This window comes from Natator depressus, chromosome 4 (genome assembly GCF_965152275.1).
Source record: "Natator depressus isolate rNatDep1 chromosome 4, rNatDep2.hap1, whole genome shotgun sequence".
Classification (NCBI taxonomy): domain Eukaryota; kingdom Metazoa; phylum Chordata; order Testudines; family Cheloniidae; genus Natator; species Natator depressus.
The window spans coordinates 88,656,053-88,668,910 of record NC_134237.1 but is presented as its reverse complement, the minus strand read 5'-3'; the positions used below and the strand labels follow the sequence as shown (position 1 = coordinate 88,668,910).

Here is a 12,858-nt window from a genome sequence, read left to right as displayed (position 1 = left end):
CCCCCAAAGTCCAACAGCAGTTTCCTTTGCCTTCTCAGGTGCAGAGAATGTGATGGGCAAGGAGAGAAGGAAAGGGGTGTTTGTTCCTTCTTTTTATAGTCCCAGTCTCCCTTGTGAAATTTCTAGCTGAAACCCAGGAGATGGAGAGTCTACATAAAAGGATAGTCCCTGCTGGGTTTTTCCCCCACCTGTTTGAATTTCCTTTGTTTTCCCTCCCTGCCTGATGACTCGGTTTACTGCTTAAATGCAAATTAAGGCAAGAACCTTCCTTTGTTTAGGACAGACCTAACTTCTGCCTGGGCACACCTGTGAGGTTTGGAACATGTGTTATCCTCATCATACAGGAGCATCTTACAGCTTCACATAAAATACTGCCAGACATATTTTACCAGGACAATCCTGAGTAGCAAATTATAAATTTTCAACTGATACCTTACAAGGCATACTTTGTACCAAGATTATTACAATAGTGTGGAGGATGTGAATACAGAGGTGTATTCTGTCACAGGTATATTATTAGTTTATATCAGGGGCAGGCAAACTTTTTGGCGGGAGGGCCACATCTGGTTTCCGAAATTGTACAGAGGGCCGGTTAGGGGAGGCTGTGCCCCGCCCAGAGCACCAGGACAGGCAGCTATGCTGCCCGGCTAGAGCCAGCCACACCACAGCGCAGCACAGAACACCGGGTCAGGCCGCGGCTCTGCAGCTGTGCTGTCCAGCAAGAGCTCGCAGCCCTGCTGCCCAGAGCGTTGCGCCAGCAGCACAGTGAGTTGAGGCTGCGGGGTAGGGGGAACAGCAGGGGAGGTGCTGGGGGCTAGCCTACTGGCCCAGGAGCTCAGGGGCCGGGCAAGTGGTTCCCATAGGCTGAATGTGGCCTGAGGGCCGTAGTTTGGCCACCTCTGGTTTATATGATCAAGAACAGCTTCAGATTCAGGATTTACAGCCCAAATGAAACAATTTTTCTTGGGAAGGAGAGAGAATAAAGGAATTAATCAAGGGTACAAAGAAATAATACAGAGAGACCTAGAGAGGTTAGGAATGTGGGCAGGGAATAAAGTGAGATGCAACCTGGATATTGCAAGTTAATAATCCAAATTGGTATTCAGTATAAGAAAGGCAATGTGGCTTTGGAAGAAAATAATGCCAAAAAGAGATTTACTCTACGTATAAGCTCACAGTATCATAACACAAAAAGCATTTGTAATTTTGGACTGCACACAGTATGCATATGGCAATGGTGAAAACACACCTACTTTACAATGATCTGGTCTGAACACTACAGCATAAATCAACACATTGTAAATATTTCAGAGACTTGCAACAAATGCTGAACAGACAAGAGGGTTGACTTAGGAGGAAAGCTTAGAAAAAAATTAGTATAGTTTGACCCAAAACCTCCACCACACTAGGGAACACATTGCTTTAAAGTGTGTAAAGAACGGAACAAGAAAAAATGGAGAGGACTGGATTAGGAAGAGGTTAAAAGGTGTATACCTAGAACTAACTGGACAACTAATGAGCAAATGAACATTTAAACTGATCATCCTTCAACATTTTTTAAACTCTTTTTTCATTAACTCTTAATAAGCATCTGAAGAAAGTGATGGAAGTCCAATTGCTGCAATTTTTAACAGTTATTGGTTTAAGTTTATTTATCTTATGCTCAGATCCTCCAAAATCCTATTTCATTGGTACTGAAGTACTTTGTTCACCTACAGAAAGTAAACTTTGTAAACTGCTTTTTCTTTTATAATCTTAGTAATTTTGGAAGAGTTGGTCTTTAAATATTCTGGAACAGGGATTTTGATCAGAGTTGTAGAACGCTCTTAATATTCAGACAGCAAAAACTGTTTTAGCCTTTAAACAGACATTGAAAAGGTATGTGTTTAATGTTGCTGCTATGTGTAACGCAACTGGGAATGTGTTTGTGAAAGCGGATCCATACACATCATTTTAAGTCTACACAACTCAGTCCAAGATAGTGAAGGGCATTGGACATTTAGTTTATCTTGCTAAGTAAGTAATTTTTTCATCCCAGTTCCTATGATTCATTGATTATCATGAAGGAAAATGCATAATATTTATAGGTGACCTTTGTCCAAGAATCTCTAAATGCTTTACAAACAAACCTCAACATTATTGTATGTAAGTTATTATAGGCAGTTCACAGAGAAGCTGATATAAGAGTTAACTGACCTGTCTAGAATCACGCAGGAAAAAAGCTGAGCAGACAAGCATAGAACCCTGCAACCCTGGCTCACAGTTTTATTATTAATGATTTGTGCAATGGTAGCACCTAGAGGTATTACTTTTATTAGAGTAGCACGCAGAAGACCCATTTGGGATCTTATAAGGTCATATTGTCCTAGATAACCTATGTGTACGTAAGACAACACATAGGTTCTATTCCCAGTTCTGCCACTGACCTAATGCCCTGGACAAGTCACTTCACTACAAGTGCCCGTTTCCCCTCCTATCATTTGTCTTGACTACTTAGGGTATAAACTCTTCAGGGGAGGAACGGTCTCTTATTATGTATGTGTGTACAGTGTCTGGCACAGTGGGGCTCTGATCCTCACTGGAGCTTCTAGGCACTACTGTAATATGAACAACAGGAAAAAAAGAAAAGCATGCCCCTGGTTACAATCTAATTTAAAACACACAGAAGCAAAGGAAGAGGGAAAACAGAAGTAACTATAGTAAGATCACATAGGTACATGTGTAGAGTGCCTAGCACAATGAGGCGACCACTATACAAATAAACAAGTAGCGGTTACAGAAGTTAGCTTTTGAAACAGTGATTCCAAATAATAACTCTTTAAAAAAAACAGAAAATGGCATTCCTATACATACATTAAATATGGAGTATATATGAAGTATTATACACCAAAAGCTACATTAAATGAACATTGTTAAGGTTGCGAAGTCATGCACTGTGCAACCTTAATTCAGTCCCCTTGCACAGATGCTTTGTAATAATCTTTAATTACATGACCACATTTTCTTCCCCGGGACCTTTGCCTCATTCAGTGCATAGGAGGGATGGTGCACAACAAGCAACTATTCAATATTTTGTTTTCTGGCACATGACGGCATCTAGCAATGCCCCTCTGCCATGTACTCTGGCCAAATCGGGCAGTCTCTACGCAAAAGAATAAATGGACACAAGTCAGACGTCAAGAATTATAACATTCAAAAACCAGTTGGAGAACACTTCAACCTCCTTGGACACTCAATTACAGACCTAAAAGTGGCAATTCTTCAACAAAAAAAACTTCAAAAAACAGACTCCAACGAGAAACTGCAGAATTGGAATTAATTTGCAAACCATCAAATTAGGCTTAAATAAAGACTGGGAGTGGATGGGTCATTACACAAACTAAAAACTATTTCCCCATGCTAATTTCTCCCCTTACTGTTACTGACACCTTCTTGTCAACTGTTTGAAATGGGCCATCCTGATTATCACTACAAAGTTTTTTTTTCTCCTGCTGATAATAGTTCACCGTAATTGTCTCGTTAGAGTTGGTATGGCAACACCCACCTTTTCATGTTCTCTGTATCTTCCTACTGTATTTTCCTCTCCATGCATCTGATGAAGTGGGTTTTAGCCCACGAAAGCTTCTGCCCAAATAAATGTGTTAGTCTCTAAAGTGTCACAAGTACTCCTCGTTCTTTTTATTGTAATTACTGGCACTCCCCGCTACACCCCAGACAATGAATGTTGTCTCTCTCACTCCTGAGGGTCACAAAAGCACAGAGAACTCAGCTGCTACTGGCATCCTGAAGCCACGTGATGCTGCTAGCCTGTTTCCTGCGATGGTGCCAGCCAAATACATTGCAGAGTGGCATGGGAAAGTGTCCTCCTAAGGAGGAAGAAATAAGACTGCCATCCTTTTCAATCCTCTCCCAAAGGTTTCTGAGTATCTCCATGAAAGTGCCATCGAGAACCCTCAGGAAGATAAAAATGTACATCCCTATTCACATAAACAATGTGCACCACATGGCCCCTCACCTAGCCCAACAGAACCAAATGCTGACTCTACCTCTACCCGAGCACAGGACACTGAATTGATGTGGATCGTGAAATTGGCCTGCCATAGTACGGTTCAAAAATTTGTTTCAAATTTACTTCCTAACTTTTTAATTTCTCACAGTATACCAGTAAAACAATGAAAAAAGTCAATACTTTTGTGTCATACACTTTCAGATGGGACAGGGGCCAACTGTAAATGACGGAGGGGGAGTGGGAGAGGAAGGAAAAGCAAAAAAAACATTGTAAGGAAAAATGCAGCACTCACTTACCCGATCTCCCTTCCCCTTCATCAGTGGGCTGATCCACACTTGCCTGGCAGGACTGGCTAGACTCCTGTGGAGGCGCTGGCTCACAGTATGGTTAGAGTCCCCCACCTCATCTCCTCTCCCCCTTCTTGCTGTTCAGAGCAGGGGTCTTGTTATTCATATAAAGGGAGGGGTAAACACCTTTAAAATCCCTCCTGGCCAGAAGACAAACCCTTTCACCTGTAAAGGGTTAAGAAGCTAGGATAACCTCGCTGGCACCTCACCACAATGACAAATGAGGAGACAAGATACTTTCAAAGCTGGGGAGGGGGGGAAACAAAGGGTCTGTGTCTGTCTGGGTGATGCTTTTGCCGGGGGCAGAACAGGAATGGAGTCTTAGAATTTAGTAAGTAATCTAACTAGATATGCGTTAGATTATGATTTCTTTAAATGGCTGAGGAAATAAGCTGTGCTGAAAGGAATGGATATTCCTGTCTTTGTGTCTTTTTGTAACTTAAGGTTTTGCCTAGAGGGATTCTCTATGTTTTGAATCTAATTACCCTGTAAGGTATTTACCATCCTGATTTTACAGAGGTGATTCTTTTTACTTCTATTAAAGTTCTTCTTTTCAGAAACTGAATGCTTTTTCATTGTTCTTAAGACCCAAGGGATTGGGTCTGTGGTCACCTATGAAAATTGGTGAGGATTTTTACCAAACCTTCCCCAGGAAGTGGGGTGCAAGGGTTGGGAGGATTTTGGGGGGAAAGACGTTTCCAAACGGCTCTTTCCCAATAATAAACCCGGTTAGACATTTGGTGGTGGCAGCGAAAGTCCAAGAGCAAAAGGTAAAATAGTTTGTACCTTGGGGAAGTTTAACCTAAGCTGGTAAAAGTAAGCTTAGGAGGTTTTCATGCAGGTCCCCACATCTGTACCCTAGAGTTCAGAGTGAGGAAGGAACCTTGACAGGTCTTCATCAAGTATGGCATGCAGTTCATTGTAAAAGCAGCAGGTCTGTGGTTCAGCACTAGATTTCTAGTTGCCCTTCCTTGCATGTGGTGTCCCTAGCAAAGTATCTTCACTTTCATGCAGCACTGCTGCTGATCCCGGTTGTACACGTATGCCTGTGCCCTCCATGCAATCTGCTCGTAGATGTCCACATTTCTACAGCTGTTCCATACTTGTCCTTGCACAGCCTATTCTCACAGGTCCAGGGGATCTAATCCTTCTTGGCTGCTCCCGGCAGAAGTGCATCTAGTACCTCTCTGCGTGCATGGACCCATGGTTGGTTGGATGCAAACAAAAGTCAGCTGCTAGGTGTGCTCACCACAGAGGGCAACCAGGGAACAGCATTTCAAAAAACACACAGCGGCTTTTAAAGGGGGGAAGGTGGGCTTCTGGTCTTTGTGAACTCTGGGCAGTGGAGTTTATAGTTGTGAGCAGAATGGTCACTGTCAGAGGGACTGGGACATTGTGAGACAGCAGCTGGAGGACTGTCAGGGTTGACAAGACACCTTCCCTTATTTTCAAGGAACTTTAAATGAGAAATGCTTATTGATACTTCAGCTTTGGAGGGCACTGGCATAACACCATTCTCCAGCTCCAATCACAGTGAGCACAGCTTGACTGGGCAGGGTTGCATCTACCAAAGCAGGTTGACCATGGTTCTACACTGTTGGGGGAGGTGGTTTTACTGCACCTCAGTAATGGGATGCTTATGTCATCCGGAGAAAAATCTGAGTGCAGACACATGCATAAGTAAATTGATGCAAGGTAACTTAAATTAATCTAAGTTTGTAGTGTAGCCTGGGCGGTAGTAAATTAGCACTCTACTTCTACCAGAATTATCAACTAGAGAAGTCTGATAACCCTGACTTGCTTTTATCTACTTTATTAGGAACATTTTGTTATACTTACACATATTTTAGCTCTAATATAATTTGATTTAGCAAATTAGTTTAGTCGACATTTCAATCTTACCTTGTTATTCTACAGTATTCAACCTGTGGCCAAAAAATACCTGAAACAAACTCTAAAACAGAAGCAATCTTTAAAACTGAAGCTAGTACAAGTGATGTAGTGAAGCCAACAAGATTTTCTGAAACCCCTACTGGAAGTCATAAGCTCCTCTGGTTTGTTGCAAGTGCTTAACAAAGAGCAGCAGAAAGACCAGTGAAGCATTTTTTTAAATTAATCCACTTCATTTAATGAGAATCTTATTGAAGAATGCAATTAATCAAGTTATGTTGCTGGTTCTGAGCACCCAAAGCCTCAAAAGCTTAGTGAATATTTAATTATTACCACCTTCTGGTTACTTGCTTATTTCTTACTATTTATTATTGGTAATACTGTAGCTCAAGTTTATTAATTGTATTTATACCTACACAACTCAGACCTTTAAAAAGGTCTTATATAAACCTACGGCAATTTATTCATTGCTTTAAAAATGCTAATCTCTACAGATCACTACTGAAGTCCTTTGAGTTTGCCTAGCATACACTTTATTTTTAAAATGAACAACCCAATAAGTGAAACCTCTTCTCCTCCTGCCCCATCATAACTATTCAAACACAGATGCTTAGCCTCTCTTAGCAGTGACCCAGAAAGTTTTTCACATATTCCACAAGTCTCCATTCTGGAGCTATTCTATGATATATCTCCTAACCCTTTCTACCTTCCATTACACAGCTGCTCCAAGAGCATCAATTCTCTGACTCAAAAAGGCTCCTAATGGCACTCCAAAACTGAGCTAGCAAATGGGGACAATACACACAGCAATTACTGTCCTTTGAGAGTTTGAACACCTCACTTACATGCTTGAGTAAAACTGATCCAGGAAACACAAATCTTAAGACTGTTCTTGAGCTAGTGTATCTTATGTAGCAGCTTCTTTCTGTCATCAAATCACCAAGTTGTCTATCTCTTCTTTAAGTCTTATACACTGCTTATGGGCCTATACCCATACTGCTTGTGGGCCTTATACTCTGCACTCAAAACTCCAACAGAAGTCAAAGGGAAGTATAGGTGCCCAACACTTCTGAAATCAAGCCCCTAGCATTGACAGCAGTGGGGAAAACATACAAATCAAAAGCGATTCCTGCTTCAACTACTCCTATTTACAGTAAAGGGACAGTGTAAACTTTTTTTTAAAGTCCATTAACAGTATCACTGGTATGTTCATGTGTTTTTAAAAAGTATTTCCTGGGTCTAAGACAATGGTTTCTGGGGCAAATGGCAGGTCCTCAGAATTTACTGAGGACTATAACACCAATCTTGCAATAAGAACTATGCAGGCAAACCTTTGCAGTTGAGAGACGCCCCACTAAAGAATCAGGACCGAGGTCCTTGGCAAATGAGTAGAAATTTGCTTCTCAAATGAAAGCAATTGAAAGTGACATACAAGGGTATGTATCAGTTGATTTCAACTGAAAATCCAATTTTAGTTAAACCGGTATAAGACCAGCTCTTAAGCCTATGACATGAGATGAGTTGGCAGTGATTCAATCATTATTTTACATAAAATATGAATCACTTTGATGTTTAAGTGAGTAAATGTGGATTATTACTTAACAATATTAAAATATAGATGAGGCAGGACAAATTGGTAAAAAGGTCTCAGGCTTATGGAGGTGATTAGCTGGATATGAAGACAGAGTAATGTTGGCTTTTGAAGCTCAAATGAATTTTCTGTTATAGGAGTCATTGTTCTTGAGTTCATTTTATGACTGCCTTAACATATGAATTTCCTAGTATTTTTTAAAAAAGAAACGGTATTGAAACAATACTAATGCTTTATAACTTGTATCCTCTCTCTCCTACCACAATGACCATATCAACATGTCCTCAGATCCCTTTACTGCAGTGGTCTCCAGCCTTTTTATGACCAAGATCACTTTTTGAATGTAAGGACAACCCAGGATCTACCCTGCCCCTACACCAAGGCCCCGCCACTTCCCCAAAGCCCCGCCTCACTCACTCCATCCCCCCACATCTCCGTCACTCACTCTCCCCCACCCTCACTCACTTTCACCGGGCTGGGGTAGGAGTTTGAGGGGGAGGGCTCTGGGCTGGAGCTGAGGGGTTCTCAAGTGTGGGAGGGGGCTCTGGGCTGAGCCTGGGGCAGGGGGTTGGGGTGCAGGAGGGGGTGAGGGGTGCAAGCTCTGGGAGGGGGCTCAGGGATGAGGCTTGGGGTGCAGGAGGGGATTTGGGGTGCTGGCTCCAGGAGGGGGCTCAGGACTGGGGTGGGGCCTCCCGCTGGGCAGCACTTACCTCCAGCACTGCAGCATGGCTGCTGTTAAGGTAACCTGCCTAACCTGGCCTCATGCCTGTCCCAGAAGGGGCGAATGCACCCCTGTGGCCCCTGGGGAGGGGAGGTGGGCAGCACGTGGCTCCGCACGCTGCCCCTCTCTGCAAGCACCACCACCGCAGCTCCCATTGGCCACAGCTCCCTGTTCCCAGCCAATGGGAGCTGCGGGGGCAGTGCTTGCAGGCATGAGCAGTGTCCGGAGGGAGACCCCTACCCTCCCACCCCCAGGGCTCCGCTGGCCACTTCCAGGAGTGGCGTGGGGCCGGGGCAGGCAGGGAGCCTGTCTTAGCGGCAGCCCTGCTGTGCTGCCGGAGATCACGATCGACTGGGAGATCCTCTAGGATCAACCGGTTGATCGCGATCGACCAGTTGGTGACCACTGCTTTACTGTCTTCCTGTCTCTTTCTGAATGAAGGCCAAACTCTTCAACCCATTTCCAAGGGCTTGTCTACATGGTGCATTAATACACCGCAGCGGGGGTGTAAGTTCTAGTGTGCACCAACGTGTCACACACTATCTGGTCCATGTGGACCCTGCTGGCATGCACAAAAAGTTCCCTAATGTATGTTAATGTAGTCCTGTTTCAAACAGGACTACATTAACATGCATAAGGAAACTTTTAGTGCATGCCAGCAGGATCCAACAGGCCAATTAGTGTGCAGCATGCTGATGCACACTCGAATTTACATCTCAGCTGGTTTGCACTAGCACAACGTAGACAAGCCCTAGGTCTCTGCATAGGTCTTTTTCTGCCTATATCTTCCACCATTTCTCCATTTTTCACCTTGTAGCTTCTTCCCTTCATCAAATTTTTCAGTGATGTTTCCTACATCTGAAATTACATCCCTCTTCCTGTCACTGATCATTTTGTCTTTTCTGGCATCTCAAGCAACAAGAGTAGAAAACAGTCTGTTTAAAAGAAGTGTTTTGAGCTACAGTATTCTGAAATGGGAAGGGAGGAGGGAAATATGCACAAGGAACTTAGAAGGAGGAGAAAAGACGACAAGAAAAAAGAAGAAAAAAGAAACAAGTATAGAACAACATGACACTTGTACATGTAAGTGAGACTGGGAATAAGCATGGGCAGGGGGTAAGATGCGCTCAGACAAATGCATGAGAACCAATGGAGGGAAAAAAAGAGGAATGAATAGCTCAGCACGAGGACAAAAATGTTCAAGTTTTTAGGCAAACTGGATTGGTAACCAAAAAAAATTAAAATTCCCCACTAAACATTTCCCACCATTTCTCCTCCAAATAGAAATAAAACCCTTATTTTTACAACATTCCAATCAACCATTTTAGTCTACCTGAAACTCAAATCTTTCTCACAGTAGCCTAGAGAGTATTAGCAACAGTAACACTTTTGACATCCTACGTAAATCAACAGCAGTTCTCAAGCTGCAAATCACAACTGCCAAAAATATCACAAGGTAGCTCATGCTGATTGCAACCTGTCCCACTCAGATCCCAGAAGCATCCCATGAACTGCTGAGTTGATTCACATTCTCAGAGACCCAGCACTTCCTTTGAAACGTTAAGAATAAGATACACAAGAGTCGTGAATACGTATTAGAGAATGACCTGCAACATGTGACCTGTGTCTGTCACATCTGACTACAGAAAGAAAAAGGTTATGAGAATTCCCTGAATTTTTTTTTTGAATGTATACACACACATTATATAGAGATCTTAAATATGTGCACGCATTCTTTCAGATTTCAACCTCCCTGGTCACTCAGTTTCAGACCTAAAAGTTACAATTCTCCAACAAAAAAACTTCAAAAACAGACTCCAACGAGAAACTGCAGAATTGGAATTAATTTGCAAACTGGACAATTAAATTAGGCTTTAATAAAGACTGGGAGTGGATGGGTCATTACACAAAGTAAAAACTATTTCCCTATGCTATCCCCCCCGCCCTCCCCACTGTTACTCAAACCTTCTCGTCAGCTATTTGAAAGGGGCCATCCTGTTTATCACTACAAAAGGTTTGTTTTATTTTTTCCTCCTGCTGATAATAGCCCACCTTAATTGATTGGTCTCGTTACAGTTGGTATGGCAACATCCATTTTTTCATGTTCTCTGTGTGTGTGTGTATCTATCTATCTATCTATCTTCCTACTGTATTTTCCACTGCATGCATCTGATGAAGTGGGTTTTAGCCCACAAAAGCTTATGTCCAAATAAATCTGTTAGTCTGTAAGGTGCCTCAAGTACTCCTCATTTTTTTTTTTTTTTAAACAAAATAATGTCAGTAATGGAGAAAGTATAAATTGAGAGGAACTTCCTATATTAATGTAACTAACCTCAAGCTTCCTATTCCCAATTTTATTTTTGGATTGCTACCATTATAAATGCAATACTGGATCAAAGGTATCACTTGTATCATTTTCATACGTTGTGGACTGCATCATGGTGATCTAATGTTAATCACCTATTAAAAGTTAATTTCTTGCATTTTTGTTTTTTTATTGGAGATGTGATTTTCCATTTAATTGAAGACTGACTTTTGCCATGTGATTTAAGTTACACATTCTACTGGTTTTAACCTTCGGCTTACTAGTCTTTATTTGATCCATTGCTTCCATTCCAATACACTCAGCCAATCTAATACATTAGTGCCACTATTTACTGCATTTTGTCTTATTCTGCCAAAATCAGCTTACTGTTGCCATTTTTACTAACTCTGCCAACTTTAAATTTACTTTTTCTTTATATCACAATACTTCCTCACTTTCATTTTCTGTGAGCTACAAATCCACTATCACTATGCACACTGCTCTTCTATGCACTGTTGACCTATGCACTGTTTCTCACCACTTTTATTCCCACCCCTCCTCACTATTCCTTTCTTCTTACCTCTTCACTCCTGTCCCATTGTTCCTCTTTCCCTTGTTTGTAATAACAAATAGGTACAATTAAATATTTCAATAATTTTAATTGAAATATATTAAGAACCAAGATGATGTTCATGGTAAAAGCAACCCCAATCAAATTGTTATAGCCTCTGTCCTGTCCTTATCCCAACTCTACCAGTAGCCTGTCACCTTTGCGTAAAGCCAGATTTATGTCCAATCCTGCAAACACACACAAGTAATTTTATTCAAGCAAATAATCCCATTGAAGTCAATGGGATTACTTCTGTAACAAAACTACCAGAATGAATGCTTGTAGGAGTTTTAGACCATAAACTTCTTTTGGCAGGGAATAGCAATCATGTGTTTTCGGTCTGAAAAGTATCATACGATAAAACAGTGCATATTAAAAGACTTCTCACATAGTTTACCCCAAATTGTCTTTTCAACGGCCTAGTTCTACAAAGGGATGTATGTCAGAGAGCATACACCCACATGGATCTATTTGTGAAGAAATCTTACTCCAGTACTGGCTTTATTGGGCTGTACTAACCGTTCATTATATTGATTTTGTCCTCTCTCGCAATAGGCTCTCTTAAAAGCTAAAGTGATCTTAGTCTACTCCAAAAATAAATTGTTTATTAAATCGTGACATATGTAGCCCATGAAATCACTTACAGGTTCTAAAAACGATATTTAGAACAATTACATAAACATGGCTACCTTTTTTCAGACATGTAGAGTGTGCTCACTGTATATACAAACCCACAAGCTTGATCTTTCCTTTCCTTTCAAACAAAAATCTCTTATTAATAGAATCTCATATTGTAAGATCTATGTACTTTAACAAATAATAATGAAACTGATTTTGATTTTCTGATTTCAATTTTGTTCATCAGAATATTGACACTGGATAGGGAACCTAACACAAAAGATCTGAATTCTAAATATGTGGGTGGGAATGGAAAGAGTACAAAACATGTAATGCTGAAGTTATTGAAGGCCTCAGAGAGCCAAAATAATTTTGTTGCTGCTACATAATACTAAATACATAGGAACTATACAATACTCAGGACTTCATATTTATGGAAGCAGCTCTTTTCAATACTACTATTATCAACAGTTTACATAATTATACTATAGTTTTGTAAAATCTGTTATCTGCCTCAAACATCAAGTAGATTATATGGCTCTGGTGCAGGAAAAAAGGGAGAGTTCACAAAAATAAGGAACAAATAGTTACCTTTCCAAAATTTTTATATAGAGAGACATACAGATATATAAACCTGATCCCTATTAAAAGATGGTGAAGTTATGAGAGAGGGGCAACAGTTACCTGAAAACAAAAGTGTGTTTCAAACTCCAAGGAAACCAATACCCTGAAGAAGAAAAACAAATTAATTCAAATGCAAGATTAGA

General features: G+C 41.1%; 1 protein-coding gene across 7 annotated transcripts in view; it reads right to left on the bottom strand.

Annotated features, from left to right (window-relative positions):
- CLOCK (clock circadian regulator) overlaps positions 1-12,858 on the bottom strand; it is a 90,047-nt gene that overhangs the window by 67,417 nt on the left and 9,772 nt on the right. For 3 of the 7 annotated variants that reach the window (XM_074951382.1, XM_074951384.1, XM_074951386.1), the window contains exon 2: positions 12,776-12,818. The exons of the other annotated variants lie outside the window; for them this stretch is intronic. The gene's annotated coding sequence lies outside the window, so the exon portion shown is untranslated. The remainder of the gene's footprint in view (positions 1-12,775; positions 12,819-12,858) is intronic. 7 annotated transcript variants of the gene reach the window in all.